Source organism: Lynx canadensis, chromosome B3 (assembly GCF_007474595.2).
Source record: "Lynx canadensis isolate LIC74 chromosome B3, mLynCan4.pri.v2, whole genome shotgun sequence".
Classification (NCBI taxonomy): domain Eukaryota; kingdom Metazoa; phylum Chordata; class Mammalia; order Carnivora; family Felidae; genus Lynx; species Lynx canadensis.
In genome coordinates this window covers 143,005,416-143,013,621 of record NC_044308.2, presented here as the reverse complement: position 1 = coordinate 143,013,621, position 8,206 = coordinate 143,005,416, and the positions used below count along the sequence as shown (strand labels likewise).

At 46.4% G+C, this 8,206-nt stretch overlaps 1 non-coding gene across 1 annotated transcript; it reads left to right on the top strand.

Moving 5' to 3' along the window:
• The first annotated feature begins 1,625 nt into the window (after window positions 1-1,625).
• LOC115517385 lies at window positions 1,626-1,685 on the top strand. The gene has a single exon (XR_003969837.1). It is a non-coding gene; the product is annotated as a U7 small nuclear RNA (small nuclear RNA).
• Window positions 1,686-8,206: the final 6,521 nt, after the last annotated feature.

Sequence of the window (8,206 nt, the reverse complement as noted above, 5' to 3'; positions counted from 1 at the left end):
TCGGTCGGTTAAGCCTCCGACTTCGGCTCAGGTCGTGACCTTGCTGTTTGTGAGGTCGAGCCCCGCATCGGGCTCTGCTGACAGCTCGGAGCCTGGAGCCTGCTTCCGATTCTGTGTCTCCCCCTCTCTCTGCCCCTCCCCTGCTCGCGCTCTGTCTCTCTCTCTCTCTCTCTCTCAAAAATAAATAAACATTAAAAAAATACAAAAAGAAATGTAAAGGATTTGTAAAATCAGTGCAAATGTTCCAGAATTCTCCAGACATACCTAAGTCCTTGGGATACTTATCTAGTTTTCTCACATACTAACATTATATATAGTACATGATATGTAGTATATATTAGATTTTAGGATACTATATATATGTATATGTGTGGATGCACATAATAGGATTCTACTGTGCAGACTGTTTTGGAACTCCCTTGTTTCACCCAAATATATATCTTGGATAGTTGTTACGTGACAACATTTCATGCTCAAATTATTCTAGATTTGAATCGTGAGGGTTCCTACAGATTGGCTCCTGTGTACTTTTAACATTCTTTTTTAACATCCATTCTTTGAGCACATCCTAGTTTCTGGTAGGGTGTTTGCAGGATAGTTGTATCATGTGGTGGAATTATGACCTTGTTTTTGTTCCTCGTTTGGAGATTAAGTATGGGTTAAGGAGAAGCATGTGGGTGCCAAGTTGACCTGGGGTGGACTTGTGATGGTTAATTTTCTGTGTCAACTTGTCTGGGCCATGGTGCCCAGATATATGGTCAAGACTTATTCGGGATGTTTCAGTAAGGGTGTTTTTGGATGAGATTACATTTAAATTGGTAGACTTTGAGTAAAAGCAGATTGCCCTCCCGAATATGGGTGGGCCTTATCCAATTAGTCGAAGGCCAGAATAGGTCAAAAGTCTGACCTCCCCCAAACAAGAGGGAATTCTGTCAGCAGATGGCCTTCAGACTTGAATTGCAACACCGGCTCTTCTCTGGATCTGTAGCATGCCGGCCTACCCGGAGATTTTGGCTTTGCCAGCCTCTGTAATCACATGAGGCAATTCCTTAATTATCTATCTATCTATCTATCTATCTATCTATCTATCTATCTATCTATCTATCTCATCTATCTATCTATCTATCTATCTATCTATCATCTATCTTTCTATCATCTATCTATCCTCTATCATCTATCTACTTATCTATCCTCTATCTATCTATCTATCCTCTATCTATCCCCTAGCTATCTATGTATCTAGGTATCTATGTATGTATGTATCTATCTATCATCTATCTACCTATCTATCCTCTATCTATCTATCTATCTATCTGTCCATCCATCCTATTGGTTCTGTATTTCTGGAAAACCCTGATTAACACAGCATGGTTCTCTTATTTAGGAAAAGTTCTTCAAAAACTTTTTTTCACTAACTCCTGATTTAGAGTTTCTATCTTGTTTGGAGTCAGTTTGGGTTATATTTTCCTAGAAAATTATCCATTTCAAATTTATTTTCCTATTGTTATGCAAATTAGTCTCATGGTTTTAAAAAAATGTCTTCTGAATTGATGGTTACTTTTCTTCTGTCATTATTTCTTTTGGATGTTTAGGGGTTCACCCATGCCATTAAAAAACCCCAAGTTGAGCGTTACATCTCTTGGAATTTGTCTAGCAGGTTTTTCAGTGCTTACTGGAAGACCCCTGCTCCCTGCCCATCCCCCCAGAATAAAAAAACAAAATAATAAAATAAAAAAACCAAATTGGCTAGTGACTTATTTACCTTTTGATTTTTTAAAAAGGTAATTTATCGGGGGCACCTGGGCGACACAGTTGGCTAAGCACCCAACTCTTGATCTCGGCTCAGGGCATGATCTCACAGTTCGTGGGTTCAAGCCCCACCTCAGCTCTGTGCTTGGTGATTGGGATTCTTGCCTGCTTGGGATTCTGTCTCTCCTTCTCTCTGCCCCTCCCCCACTTGTGCCCCTCCCCCTCAAAATAAATAAATAAACTTAAAAAAGAAAATAATTTATCAATTTTTCTTTTTTCTGGTTTCAGACTTAATTCGCTAAATTTCTACTTTTTTTCTTTCTTAATTGCTACTTTTGAAAAAATTCTATTCAAAAATTTTTCTTAATGAATTATTGCTTTTGGAATGATTCGAATTTTGTTGTTGTTGTTACACTCTGCTTTCTTTTCAGACCAACCCTTGGTGTGCCATCGGGTCCTTGGACCTAATATTAGTTTTTTATTATTAAAAAAAATTTTTTTGCTGATTTATTTAAGGCAGGTTTATTGGGATATAGTTTAAATATGGCAAGATCCTATTCTTTTTTTTTTTTTTTTTTAAATTTTTTTTTTTTCAACGTTTATTTATTTTTGGGACAGAGAGAGACAGAGCATGAACGGGGGAGGGGCAGAGAGAGAGGGAGACACAGAATCGGAAACAGGCTCCAGGCTCTGAGCCATCAGCCCAGAGCCCGACGCGGGGCTCGAACTCACGGAGTGCGAGATCGTGACCTGGCTGAAGTCGGACGCTTAACCGACTGCGCCACCCAGGCGCCCCAAGATCCTATTCTTTAAAATATACTGTTCTAGGAGTTATGACAAATGCATGCAGTTGTGTAGTGACCACTTCAATTCAGATACTGAGTTTCCCTGTCACCCCCAAAAAGTTGCCTTGTGCCCTTCTGTGGTGGCTCTTTTTCTTACCCCAGCTCCTGGCAACCGCAGATTTCTAGAGCTCCCCTGCCCCGAAACATCACGTAAAACGGAATCAAACATCATGTAGCCTTTTGTATCGGTATCTTTTCACTTAGAATAACATTTTTGAGATTCATCCACATCGAATGTATCAGTGGTTCATTCATTTTTTTTTTTTAATTGCTGAGGAGTATTCCATTGTATGCATGTATCCAACTTGTTCATCCATTCACAGTTGATGGATATTTTGTTTCAATTTTTGACCACTGCAAAGCTGCTATAAACATTCTGATGTAAGGTTTCATGAGACCTCCTGTTGTTCCACACTTGATATTGTCAGGATTTTAATTATAGTCATTCGCGGTGCATGCTATTGCTATATAGCAACAGATTATAATGATTTTAACTGATACTTCCCTGATAACTAATGATGTTGGACATCCTTTTACTTTCTGCTTTTAAAAATACTACCTTGTTCTTTTGCAGCTTTTTATGTTGACATTTAACTTACTTGAACACTTTTGATATGGGTTTTGAGTGCTAGGAATCTATCTCTGAGTATAACATTGGCTGTATCTCATAGATTCTGATAGGTCACGGTTTTGTTACTACTACTTTTTTTTTTTTTTTTTTTGAAATGTTGCATTGATTCTGCGTTTCTCTCTTGATCTTAGAGTTGTTTAGTGGCTTAAACATTTCAAGGCAGAAAGACCTTCGGGGGAGTTTTTGTTCTTAATTTCCAGTTTTGTCACAGAGTGCTGTTGTATTATTCTGTTTTGAAATTTCAGATTTTTGTGGCTCAGTATGTGGTCAGTTTTCTTTTCTTTTTTTGTGGTCAGTTTTCAAAAATGTTGCAGGTGAAGTTGAAAAGATGTGTTCTCTGATTTAAAGACTAGAATTTAATGTCCATCTGTGGGATCCACCTTTTCATTTTATTTAGATCTACTTTATTTCTAACTTTATTTTATTTTTTAACTTTTTATTTGATGTTTGAATCTGAGAGAGAGATTGAAGTCTCCTGTTATCAGTGTGCACCTATGAGTTTCTGCTTTCACTTCCATATGAAATGTTGGGGCACAGATATTGATCAGTGCTCTTTCTTCATCGTGAATATTATAAAATGTCCTCTTGTGTCTTGTATAATATTTTGGACCTGAAGTATACCTTAATATCAAAATTGCGACCTTTGTTTTCTTTTTTTTTTATTTTCACATTTTTAAATTTTTTAATTTAATTTTTTTAAAATTTACATCCAAATTAGTTAGCATCTAGTGCAACAATGATTTCAGAAGTAGATTCCTTAGTGCCCCTGACCCATTTAGCCCATCCCCCTCCCACAACCCCTCCCACAACCCCTCTTGTAACCCTCAGTTTATTCTCCATATTTATGAGTCTCTTCTGTTTTGTCCCCCTCCCTGTTATTATATTATTTTTGTTTCCCTTCCCTTATGTTCAGCTGTTTTGTCTCTTAAAGTCCTCATGAGTGAAGTCCTATGATTTTTGTCTTTCTCTGACTAATTTCACTTAGCATAATACCCTCCAGTTCCATCCACATAGTTGCAGATGGCAAGATTTCATTCTTTTTGATTGCCGAGTAATACTCCATGGTATATATATATACCACATCTTCTTTATCCATTCATCCATAGGTGGACATTTGGGCTCTTTCCAGACTTTGGCTATTGTCGACAGGGCTGCTATAAACATGGGGGTGCGTGTGCCCCTTCGAAACAGCACACCTGTATCCCTTGGATAAATGCCTAGTAGTGCAATTGCTGGGTCGTAGGGTAGTTCTATTTTTAGTTTTTTGAGGAAACTCCATGCTGTTTTCCAGAGTGGCTGCCCCAGCTCGCGTTCCCAGCGACCTTTGTTTTCTTTTAATTTGTCTTACTTGACATATCTTTGCCCATCCTTCCATTGGATCACGTCGTTTTAGGGGTGGTGCTGTGCCCAGAATAGAATTCGATTATCAAACAAGCCTCAGATAAACACAAAACGTAGACTATAGCACAGAATGGCCTTTTTTTTTTTTTTTTTTAGCCAATCTGAACAATACATATTTTTCCGTTTCAACAGAGGAGTTAACCTTAGACTTTTTCGTTAGCAGTGACACGTTTTCAGGTGTCATGATGCTTTATGTTCTATTTGCTGTTCCGTGTGTGAGAGACGTCTTCCCCTCTGTGAACTGCTTCCACGCATCGTTTGGTATTTAGGAAGGCTCGTGTCCTTGTTTCGGTGGTCTTTATAGCAATATATTCACGTGATGACCCTGTCCCCTCCTTCCTTAGACGCTGTCTGTGGATTCTCGGAAACTAGCCAGTAGCCACTTTCCCCTCCCCCTCATCGTCACCAACCTAACCATTTATCCCAGCTGACACCCGCAAGGGAGCCGCTGAGCTCACACTCCCGTCCACTCACTCTCCCTTTGTTCCATTTTCTGCCAGGTGCAGGATGCCAGGGTGCGACGCTGACGTCGTGTTCGGTCCCCCAGAGCTCTGTCCTTGGTCTAAGTTCCACACCTGAGTACATCCGAGGCCCCCCTCACTGACCAAAGCGGAAAGTCCTCTGACGATTTCGTGGTTTTCTGAAGCTTGTTCTGCACGACGCTCGTCAGGAAGGGCTCATGGGAAGGAGCTGTTGCGTACCCATAATGAAATTAATTTTTTCTGTGCCCTTTAGAGCCGATGAGCAGTTTCACTGGCTAAAGACAAAAACAGAAACAGAAAGCAAACAACCATTCTTGCCTCACGTTTTCTTGGGAATCTTGAACGTGTCTCTCTGTCGTGTGTAACACGAGACGTCCGCTGAAGTCAGCTGGGCCCGTTTCCGTGGTCTTCGGCCTTGACCCCGTGGCCAGCAGGGCGGGCTGCTGCCGAGGTCTGTGACCGCTCAGCGAACACACGAGAAAGCATCCCACCCCTTCCCCGGACTCTCTTTGGGCAGCCAGGCACGGGGTCCGGTTGTCTCCACTGTTACCGAAACGCCCTGGACTTACACCTGTCTCCACCGCCGGGACGCCCTCCACCCCTGCCCCCAGGCTCTCGAGATCCGTGCTGTTCCGGTCCCCCCTTAGACACCCTGCCCCCAGGGAGGCCGCCCGACCCCCATCAGAGGAGGGTGGCCCCGCTCTGGGACTGTACGACTCTTCTGCTCTCCGATAGTCTCTTCTCGTCTGCCTTTCCCCACCAGGAAATAAGTTCCAGGAGCACATAGCAGGTGCACAGTAAACAGTCTGCTGTAGATGGCTGTGCCTCGGCCGTGCTTACGGCCAGGTGACCACAGGGTGACGGCCCTGCTCTCGCTCCCCGCCCCTTGGCTCTGCCCTGCCCTGCCCGGAACTTCACACCCGGCACGCGTGGTGGACGGGCCCCTGGGCACAGATGCCGTGCCAGCCCAGGGGGTCCCGTGCCCCCTTTCCTCTGCCCCCACGCTTTCCAGCCGCGAAGGGGCCTCTCCCCTGGCCCTGGTGCTACTTGTTGGATCGGGTCAGGAGATGCATCCCTCTGGGAACGCCTGGCTCCAGGTGGGCTGGCTGGGTGCCTCCCACCCCCACATGTGCTCGGTACCGCATTCGGTGAGCTCTTCAACCCCGGTCTCTTCTGCGAGGTGGCGGGGTGCGGAGGATGGCCTACCTTGCTTGAGAAAAGAAACGTCTGTCGAGTGACTGAGCCGGATGCATTATGTTGAAGGGACCACCGGCTTCTAGCTGCTGCTGCCCACATTAGAAATTGCTTCTCTTTCCTGGATTCTTACCCGCGTCCCAGGAAGAACCAGGTCGCGGGTGGTGGGCGACAGGCGACAGCCGTGTTCGGACTCCCACAGCTCCGGGTTAGGCTTCCGTAGCTTTGCCACTCGCTGACGACAGGTGCACGCACGAGCCCGGCGAGCCACCTGTGCCTCCGAGTTTCCAGCCGCCGGCTGCCTCCCAGCCTCGGCGCGAAGATCCACGGAAGCGATAACACGCGTCTGTGCCGCGCACGGCGCCCGGCAGGCCACGTCTTCAGGACCAGGAGCCCTCGGTGTTCTTGCCTGGCCACCGCGTCTCTCCCGTTGCTGCTGCGGCCCAGCCCCCTAGCCCCTCGTCGCGTACGGCGCTCGGGGCCTCGCCGGGTCTTGGCAACGCTCCGCGCGCGTGTCCAGACGCCCGGGTCCCGGCGGCGGTGGGGGGTTCCGCGCCTCGGAGCCGCTGGTCTTCCGCGCGTGACCCCCCGCCCCCAGCTCACATCCCACCTGGGGGACTCAAGTGTCACATGCCACCTCTGATCTTATCAACCCCCTGTAGTGAATTCTTTTCTTCTTTTTAGTGTTTATTTATTATTGACAGAGAGAGAGAGAGCGAGCAGGGGAGGGGTGGAGAGAGAGGGAGACACAGAATCCCAAGCAGGCTCCAGGCTCTGAGCCATCAGCACAGAGCCCGATGCGGGGCTCGAACTCACAGACCGTGAGATCGTGACCTGAGCCGAAGTCGGCCGCTTAACCGGCTGAGCCACCCAGGCGCCCCAAAACAGGAAACATTTTCTAATCAGGAAGCACCTAAACTTTTGCTTCACAAAGTAAAAACGATTCCCAAAGAGGCTCACCACCTATCTCAAGTCTTTTGAATATGCGTTTCCTAGAGACGTTGGAAAAAAAATCCACAGGCTGGAAACGATGCAGTGACAGGCAGCATAAGGGACTGCATAAACACACAACTCAGAAACCCTTAAATACGTCCCGCCCGCTGCGTTCCAGCACTCTCCAGTCAAAGGCTTTCCTTTCTCCGAGTCCACTTTATTTCCTGTGAAACAAGGGCTTTGACGTAGACCGGGAATTCTGGATTTCATGGGTCAGGAGACCGATCAGTATTGTCATATTACTAAAACTACCTGGGGGGGGGGGGGGGGACACAGTATTGCCAACTGTTTTCGAGTGCGGAATTATAAAAGGAACTGCTATCCCCATTCGCCATTTCACGAAGCTGTATTTTAGTGCCAAAAGTGGAGGGAGGGCATGTCGGATAAGGACAGGGCGTGAATGCAATCCATTTTCCAAGGAACCGGCTCCCTTGGCCGTTTCTCATACCTCGGTGAGGACGCGGAAGCGCCTTCTCACACCCAGGACTAGTGTGCAGGCCGGTGGTGGGGACCCGTGCCTGTCAACAGAGATGACACTGGGCCCAGGGTCACTTAGGCGGAGATTTAGGGTCTCACCCCGGTACCACGTGGGCACGAGCCTGGGCCGGGAGGTGGGCGATGTGGGCCCTGGACAGACTCTGCTCTACGCTCGCCCGAGTCTCTGACGTCCTGGGTCTCCCCACGGATGACGCTCTGGCTCTGAGACGAAGCCATGCCGATCTCCAGGCTGGAGAAAACGCTGGTGAGAGCGGACGTGAGTTACTGTTTTGACGACTTTTTAGTTTGGACAGGGGGCCTACAGTGTTCATTATGCAGTGAATGAATGAATGAGTGAATGAGGTTTCTCTTGCCTGAGATTCCTGCACTCTGGGGACTTTGCCGGGGCCCTCACGTCGCTGGGTACAGTGGAG